General features: G+C 43.3%; 1 protein-coding gene across 1 annotated transcript in view; it reads left to right on the top strand.

Moving 5' to 3' along the window:
• The first annotated feature begins 286 nt into the window (after positions 1-286).
• The window catches only part of Cdc42ep5 (CDC42 effector protein 5), a 13,352-nt gene continuing 4,948 nt past the window's right edge, over positions 287-8,690 (top strand). Inside the window, exons 1-2 of the mRNA XM_021219671.1 lie at positions 287-535; positions 805-899. The gene's annotated coding sequence lies outside the window, so the exon portion shown is untranslated. The remainder of the gene's footprint in view (positions 536-804; positions 900-8,690) is intronic.

The raw sequence follows: 8,690 nt of genomic DNA, 5'->3' as shown, positions 1-8,690 counted from the left end.
TCTCTCTCTCTCTCTCTCTCTCACACACACACACACACACACACACACAAACACACACACACACCACTCTCCTTTCCTCTCCTCCTATCTTTTTCTCTACTCGCCCTCCCCACGCCCTCCCCACCCCACCACGCCACTCCCCCAACAGCTGCAGTCTGGAAGAAATTACTATTACTCTTCTAAACAGCCAGACTTCCCTGGTTTCAGGAAATTCCAGGCTGGGCGGGGGAGGGGTTGGGCTGGGGGCGCGCCCGTCCATCCCCCTAGCTCTACCCCCGCTTCCACCACGCTCAGTCCTGGTCTCCTCCTGTCCCTACAATCCCTTCAAAGGGCCTTTAGCTTTTCTACCATCAAGGCTTTCTAGTCCTTTAAATCCTAGAGGCAAACTTTTAGGGACTAAGGAAGGCTGGGAGGGGCCTATGGCTTAACCCTCTCAACCCGGGACAAGAGACCAGCCCGGCTGGGCGTTGACTCGGTGCTTGGTTGGTAGGCTGCCATGGCCCCCGAGAGGGGCTGAAGCTTATTCCTGGTGCAGGTAAGAAAGAACTTCCGGGGGTTGCCTGACTCTGGGGGATAGTCTCCTGGATCTGAGGGAGGAGGGCAAACGATAGAGAATTCCTGGACCCCTGGAATGTGAGAGAGGAAAGCAGGGGAACTCCCAGCCCGTGAAACCAGAGAGCTAGGAGGTGGGGCTGCTGAGACCCAAGGGTGCAGGACCCAGTCTGAGGGGGGTGGCACTCAGACCGCATGCCTAGGTCCTGGAGCCCCTACCAGGTAGGACGTGACACTTATTTTATTTGCCAGGTGAGATCCCTCCTGCAGAAAGAAGGAAAAAGGCGCCAGAGAGGCCAGGAGGGACGCCAGCTTAAGTCGGATCTCAGTTCAGTCTGGACCACGAGGTGAGAAGGTTGTAGTGGACAGGGGTCTTCAACCAGAGGTTAAAAAAAAAAAAGACAGACTAGTTACCAAACAGACCAGGGACTTCGAAGTACCCGATGCAGCCTGGTGGCTTTAGGAAAGGGATTGCCAATCCTGAGATTCCCAGGGGTCTCCAGGTGGGGTCCCTTGCCAGGTCTGGGCTCCACCCTCCTCCAGCCTGAGAACCAGTCCAGCGAGCTCTGGAGCGGGTTATTATTTCCTTGCTGGCCGGGCAGGGGCTGAGAGAGGACAGAGGTGAGCCAGCTGTGCCCCCACCCCCACCCCATCCCTGCAGCTGGAGCCACGCGGTACTTAGGCAGGAAAAAGAGGGTGGAAGAGGCCAGAGAGGATGTGCTTATCTGAGCATGTTTCTGTCTGTCAGGGCGGGCTGGGTTGCCTGCTTGCTTCGCGTCTATTTTGCATTGATCCCTAACAACAGCCCCTCTGTAAGAGCCTAGGCTGATGACGAACTTTTTCCAAGAATGACCACATTGCCTTGTGTTTAACAGGCCTGCAGCACGAGTATTCGAGCTTAGAGCTTAGGCGACAGGGGCATTAAAATCTCCGTGTTGCATGTGTGAGAGCATGCATGTAGTGTGTTGCATTTGAGTATGTTAGGGTCACCCCCTAGACTATTCTCCACTTGATTCTTGAAGTGAGAGAGGTCTCTTATTCAACTGAATAAGCCCCAGCTGTCTTCCTGCCCCTGCCCTCTTCAGTGCTGGGCTTAGAGGGTTTTCGAATGGGTGCTGGGGATTCGAACTCAGGTTCTTGTGACTGTGCAAGTACCCTCGTCCCCCTCTAAACAGTTAACCATGGTTCCAGTCCCAAGAGCTTCCCCCCCCCCCAGACCTAATTTCACCATGTAGTCATGGCTAGCCTGAAACTCTCTATGTAGACCAGGCTGGCCTTAGACTTATAAAGATCCACTTACTGTACATTGCGATTAAAGGCATGTGCCATCACAGCCACCTCCAAAAGCTCTTTTTGGTTGCGAACCTAACATTTAGCAGCCGAGCCTTCTCTCTAGCCCCACAAAAGCTCTTTTAATTCACTTCCTCCTCCCATATACAATGGAAGAGAAAAACAAAATCAGGTAAGGTAAGAGCTCTGACTTTTATACCAAATTAAAGCTTTTTTGTTCCTCTCCATGTGGTCCACCTCCCGTGGGTGACTGTCAACTGCAATAGCACCTTTACATTTCGGTCTTCACCAGCCTGTTCTAAATCCTGTCTCCAGAATATATTCCTGTGTGACCCAGGGCCAGTTTTTGAACCTTTCTGTTTTTCATCACTGAAAAAAAAAAAAAAAAAGTTATCACCTTCTGCTCCGAGGATTGTTTTTGAGGATTAAATGAGTTACCAAAGCCAGTGCTCATCCCTGAGAATGTGCTTGGGAAATAAAGAGGGGTGTGTGTGTGTGTGTGTGTGTGTGTGTGTGTGTGTGTGTGTGTGTGTTTCAACATCCTTTAATATGCAGGGGTCTGGCTCTTGTTTTTCAGAGGATAAATTCAGCAAAAGATTAAGGGAACTCACATAAGAAAAAAAAAGGGCAAATTTCTAGCACCAGTATATGTAATGTTACAAATTGTGATCTTAGCTGAACCTATGGGGATAGGTCTATAATCCCGTTTACTAGGTCTCTACTAGGGAGTAGAGGCTGAGGCAGGAGGATCACAAGTTCAAAGTCCAGGTTATGGAGTAAATATAAATATAAAATAAAACATTAATTTGGGCAACCTAATGAGATCCCATCTGAAAAAATGTTTTTTGCAGACCAGGCTGGCCTCGAACTCAGAAATCCGCCTGCTTCTGCCTCCCAAGTGCTGGGATTAAAGGCGTGTGCCACCACCGCCCGGCCTGAAAAAATGTTTAAAAAAATTATTTTTCTCCTCCCTCTTCCCCCTATTCCTCCTCCTCTCTTTTGCTGTTTTTTCTTTTTTTCTCTCTCTCTCTTTNGTTCTTTCTTTCTTTCTTTTCTTTCTCTTTTCTTCTCTCTCTCTCTCTCTCTCTCTCTCTCTCTCTCTCTCTCTCTCTCTCTCTCTTTCTTTCTTCGTGTGTAATCCTGGCTGATCTGGAATTTACTGTGTAGCCCAGGCTAGCCTCAAACTCAGTTTTCTGCCTGCCTCTGACTCCCAAATGTTGGGATTAAAAGTATGTACTGCCATGTCCCTCTAAAACATTTTTTGTTTTAAAGGTGAATGGTATAGCTTAAATGGCAGAGCATTTGCTTAGAATTCACCAACGAAGGGGACAGGGATGTGGCTCAGTTCTAGAGTGCCTGCCTGGAATTTACCAATGAGGTACTAGGGGCATGGTTCAATGATACAGTGCTTTGCTTAGCACTACGGGTGTTAGCTAGCCCTAGGTTTTATCATCAGCACTCCAACAAAAAAGGGGGTAAAATTCTAGGTAGCATTTATTTGTTGAACATTTACTGTGTGCTTTGCGGAGATGGAGTATTCTGCTGATATCCCACTTGACAGAGGAGAAAACAAGATCTGATGGCTCACATGCTTATCCAAAGCCACACAGCAGCCACAGTGGCCAGATCTGAACCTGAGCATCTGATTTTCTGAATTCTACCTGTTTTCCTTCTCACTCCAGAGTACTGAGATGAAGGGCGTTGCTGGCTCCTAGAGAGGATCTTTATGGTTAACTGTGGCTCGGTGTCTATGAGTGAGTCAAATACAGCATTTAAAAATAGGAAAAACCCGTGTACCTAAGTTGTTAAGGGTCAGTCTCCCAGCCCATCAAAACTTTTGTTTACATTATGGTAGAAGAAGGGAGAGGTGATTGCGTGTCAAGTAACAATAAAAACACGTCCGCTTATCTAGGTTAAGGGTAGAGGAGGACTGGTATGTATAGCAAGAGCAGTTTGAGAGACGGACAAGATGGTGCAGTTTTGTAAGCTCAGCACTTGGGAAGGCTGAGGCAAGAGGACTGCCATGAGCTGCCTGAAAGATGCTCTCTCCAAAATAAAATCAACAGTGATGAACACCAATACTGGTGGTAGGCCTGAAATCTCGGCTACTCAGATTAAACGCCCAGCCATTCAAGCTATACCATTATCTCAGCTACTCTCCTTCCTCAGCTGAGGAAGGAGAATAACGAAGTTTAAGGCCTGGGCTACAAAGTGAGTTCAAAGACAGCCTGGACAACTTAGTAAGATCTTGTCCCGTAATGAAAATCAAAAAGGTTTGAGAGAGGGTCATGGAAGTGTTGGATCTATGACTCAAGACCTTAGAAGCACTGGCTGCTCTTCCAGACAACCTGGGTTAGAGTCCCACATCTGTTACATATAATGTAGTGAAGGGTCTCCTAGTAGGCCCATGCCAAGGTGCCCTCCTGAGTAATTATGCCATGCAACTAATCTGGTATAAAGGGGGTTTATTTGAGGGAGGGAGAGAAGGGAGGGTCTGGGAAAGTGGTCAAGGCAGACTTGGATAACTGGATTATGCCTGAAGGGCATATGAATATGCACTCTGCATTTCTTTTCTTTCTTTCTTTCTTTCTTTCTTTCTTTCTTTCTTTCTTTCTTTCTTTCTTTCTTTCTTTCTTTCTTGGTTGGTTGGTTGGTTGGTTTTTTTAGACAGACAGGGTTTCTCTGTGTAGCCCTGGCTGGCTGTCCTGGAACTCACTTTGTAAACCAGGCTGGCCTCAAACTCAGAAATTCACCTGCCTCTGCCTCCCAAGTGCTGGGATTAAAGGCGTGAGCCTCCACGCCCGGCTTCTGCGTTTATAGCGATGAATAACTGCCATGGTGAATAACTGAGCTTTGCTGAAGGTAATCCTGGGTGTAGGCAACCAATCTGCTTAACATACATCCTCAAAAGTTAAAAACACAGGATTAAGGTTGTCTGTGGGGATGTCCCAGGTATTTAATTCAGCTGCAAATTAGCAATGATCAGACCCAAGGTCTGGCCACTGGGTGAGCAGGGGGTGGCTTGAGTTGTATATGCCTAAACAATTGCAAAATTTGATATATGTATGTATGTATATATATATATATATATATATACACTATCAGTATGCAAATTAAAAGCTTGATTTTAACACTTTAAAAACAGTGGCTACAGCACATAGTTCAGTTATTTGTGCTGAAGTAGAGGGAAATTCACGAGAATAAACATGTGATTCAATCACATATACTTCTGTCCCATAGCAGGGATGTTTATAAATATAGTAGATGTATTCTTTAAGGGATGCATGCATAAATTTTCAGGAAATACAAAAGTATGCATAGAAGCAAATTTTTAACAACTTTTAGATGATGATTATCAATTTTGCCTAAAACGTTTGCCATGCAATAGACCAAATATCAGCATTCTTTTTTTTTTTTTTAATTTAATTTAATTTAATTTTGAGACAGGGTTTCTCTACATAGCCCTGGCTGTCCTGGAACTCACTCTGTAGCCCAGGCTGGCCTTGAACTCAGAAATCTACCTGCCTCTGCCTCCCAAGTGCTGGGATTAAAGGCATGCACCACCACTGCCCAGCTTCAGTATTCTTTAATAACCAATTCAGTTGCTTTTTGAAAAAAGGAATGGATGTCTCGTCAGGTTTTTTTGTTTTTGTTTGTTTGGTTGGTTGGTTTGGTTTTTTCGAGACAGGGTTTCCCTGTGTAGCCCTGGCTGTCCTGGAACTCACTTTGTAGACCAAGCTGGCCTTGAACTCAGAAATCTGCCTGCCTCTGCCTCCTCAGTGCTGGGATTAAAGGTGTGCATCACCACACCCGGCTTTCCTCAGGTTTTTAAGACATTCTTCCCAAAATACTTTCATGATTCTATCTTACAATTCTTTATTAACACCACAACAGCTTTATAATAGGATGTTAAAACTTTACTTGGACATGAAGAAAGATGAATCTACATTAATTGTCCCTTTGCCAAAGAATTGCTGTGGGCACATTGAGTAACAATAACTAACATTTGATTACACTGATAACAATTGATTTCAGCAGCTTTCTCTACTTTTTGCAAAGGTATTCATACCTCACCAGTTAATTTGCATCCCCCTTGAGAACACCCAACAAAGGCTTAAGTCCTCCTGTGGTGAGCTTAAGGTGAGGTCTTATCCAATTAACATCTCCTGGAAGCTCTTGAAAATAATTTGAAGGAAGCAAATCATCTTCTCTTTCTTGAATTTTCTGTGCCATACTTTTTCTAGGATATAACTGAGACCCGAAATATTGAAAAAGATATTGCCTCTGAATCTTTTCTGGAGCAACAACTACTCCAAAATTTTTAAAGCTCGTTGTATAAGAGCAAATGTTTGTAGTAAAAATCCATCAGAGGGATGAGCTAATAAAATACTCTCCATCTAATAAACAATATATGCTGAAAGAGTCAGAGTCCTAACTTCTCATACTGAAGCAGAGACATTTTTTTTAACCTAATATAAAGCTATTGGTCATTCCTAGAGGCAAAACTTTCCAATGATCACAAGCTCAGTAGAAGCAAACCCTTTACAATGATCAGGATGCAGAGGAAAAAAACAACCTTCCAAACCCACAATAGTTCTATATGGAGTAAGCAGGCCAGATTGTAATGCCTCTACAAGTTCCACAGCCTCGTTGACCTTTCATAAATCTTAAGTTTGAATTTTATTTTGAACAACATTTGGATACATCTGTAATAATACTGTTTTGGCTTAAAAATAATTCCCCAGAGGCAAGGCAAGGTGAAGGCCCCCAAACGTCCAAAGGAAGGGTTTTCGGGACAAGAGCGGTGCCACACGACCCTGCTGAGGCTGCTCTGAGCTCTGCATTAACTCACATGTAAAGGTTTCCTAATCTTAGCATACTGCCCGAGTCGTGGTCCAAGGCTTACCCCTCCTGCAGTGAGGACAGATTCCAGGGGAGCAATTCTACTGTCTGTCTATGTCTTCAATTTTTGGACAGTCTTTCCTAAAATGATTTATACTTAAAACATTCCTTATAACCTCGGCACTGTGAAAGCATTGCTTGTACTGTAGTACCTTTGCAAGGCAGTAGCCGTAGCTACCAGGATTGTATGAGAGCCCAATTTCTGTATATGGAACCCCTGCTTGAGGGTCTCTGAAAATTCTACTACCTGTTTTTAGTAGCCTATCCACAAACTCCTTAAAGCAGTTCATCAGGAGCCTGTTTGATACCAAATAAATTTCCACTGAGATCTCCTTTCCAATCTTGGGGGGTTAAATTTTGCTTCTACCACTGTATCCAATAAAGCTTGTGTAAAGGGGGCAGCAAGCCCATAACTGGCCACAGATGTTTTTAACTTTTATTACTCTTGCAATCATTCTAATTACAAAATATGGGCAAGTTAAGAATCAAAACTGCAAACTGCAGCCAATGGAACACTAGCAGTTTAACCATAATTTTAAAGCTTCTTTTACAATATTAGAGCATAATCATTAACTTTGGAAAGCAAAACCCAACTTTAAACAATCCATTCTCTTTAAAATCAATATCATAAGCATTACCTTCATGTTATGAAGTTTGGCTACCAGTTCTTATATATGAATTATATGAATGCATGACAGTGCAGCTTTTGTTTTTTTGTTTTTGTTTGTTTTTGGGGGGAGGGGGTTTCTTCGGCTTTTTTTTTTTTTTTTGGTTTTTCAAGACAGGGTTTCTCTGTATAGCTCTGGCTGTCCTGGAACTCACTTTGTAGACCAGGCTGGCCTCAAATTCAGAAATCCGCCTGCCTCTGCCTCCCAAGTACCGGGATTACAGGCGTGTGCCACCACTGCCCGGCGACAGTGCAGCTTTTAATGCTTCATTAAAGAGACATTATTTTATATCTTATCACTTATAAGTCTAGTTTCTAGGATAAGAATCACATGAAATATTTTCCCAATTTAGAAGTATCTTTAGAGGCCTGGTTTCCTGAGCTGGTTCATGCCATGTGTTGTTGTTTAAAATGACTCCAATCCTGAGTTACTAGTTTTAAGTTACTAACTTTCTTATTACCACTGTTATACTTCTTTAATCATACCCAATAACTTATAAGCCAATAATACTCTATGATCAAGACATGCAGAACATATTTATACCTTTAAGACCAGTCAGAAACAAAATGAAGTGGCTACACAAATCTTATAAATTTAGACCAAACAAAGTCTTTATTTTTCTAGCTATAATTTCAAGAGAAAAGGCACTTTGTCATTTGCTGAACCCAGTAATCACAATTGCAGAGATTTTTCTAGGAAAAAACAACTATCAGCTTATTTACCTTAGAACTAAGAAGCTGCTGGCCCCTCTTAAAAGCATCTTTTCAGCAGGGCCTCTCCGGCTTGACTCCTCCTGGCTAAGGGTGCAGGGCAACTTAAATCGGTCTCCACTGTGCAAACTGAGACTGAATCAAGAGATGGATAGCCAGCAGATAAAGTTTTAACCATTTTTTCTTTTCAGCATGAAACAGAACAGCAGTCATTCAAACAGCGAAACAAAAAAAAAAACAAACACAAATTGACACATGGACAGATTGGTGCACTAAAGACATACAATACAGACATGGAAGAGAACTTGATGTAACCAGAACTAAGGATGTCTCTTGTAGGGGTCAGAGAGGAAGCAGAACGTCTCCTGATTTCCTTCTGTCCCTGGGAGAGCTCCAAAATCATTTTCCTTCTCTCTCGATCTCTCTCTCTCATGTCATTTGTATACTAGCATCTCCTTTTTTTGTTGTTGTTTTGTTTTTTACTTATTTTATTTTTTTACTTATTTTTATTTTTACTCCTCTCGCCGGATGCAGTTCTTGGCTGCAGACAATTGCCTATATAGAATTC

This window comes from Mus pahari, chromosome 19 (assembly GCF_900095145.1).
Source record: "Mus pahari chromosome 19, PAHARI_EIJ_v1.1, whole genome shotgun sequence".
NCBI classification, from domain to species: Eukaryota; Metazoa; Chordata; class Mammalia; order Rodentia; family Muridae; genus Mus; species Mus pahari.
The sequence above is the reverse complement of the archived record's forward strand: the minus strand, read 5'-3'. Positions and strand labels throughout refer to the sequence as shown.